This window comes from Elephantulus edwardii, unplaced genomic scaffold (assembly GCF_000299155.1).
Source record: "Elephantulus edwardii isolate Elephantulus edwardi_28Jun2011 unplaced genomic scaffold, EleEdw1.0 scaffold00040, whole genome shotgun sequence".
Taxonomy (NCBI): Eukaryota; Metazoa; Chordata; class Mammalia; order Macroscelidea; family Macroscelididae; genus Elephantulus; species Elephantulus edwardii.
In genome coordinates, this window is record NW_006399790.1 from 821,181 (window position 1) to 821,689 (window position 509).

The window sequence follows — 509 nt, forward strand, 5'->3', positions numbered from 1 at the left end:
CATTATTGAACCCATCTTACTCAGTCTCTCCCCAACCCCAAGGACAGTCCCATTCTACAACAGTGGCATCATGTAATTTTAATAACATTTTTATTTAGTACTGGTTGACCTTCAAAGTTCATATACATTGTTTTCATACTGGATCTTTTCCATTTCCTTTATCCACCACTCCCTCCACCCAGCAAACTGTATGACCTTATGAGGGAAGATTACTTTTGAAAAAAACAGCAATGAATAAAAATAGGAAGGAGAACCTCACAAATAAAAAATAACCATGGAACACTCCATGAAGCACAGCTTTACTCTCTCACACATACACATACACACATACCATGAACAGGAATTAACTAGACACCAATTAGTTTGTTAAGTGCAAAGTTAGGTTTTAAATCTTTGATTTTTTTCCCTTTTTTAGATTTTATTTTAATAATTTTAATGAACATTTACAGAGATTTTGGATTTCCATTCATTCATTGTTGCACTTTTCTCCCTGTCCAGCCCTCCCCCCT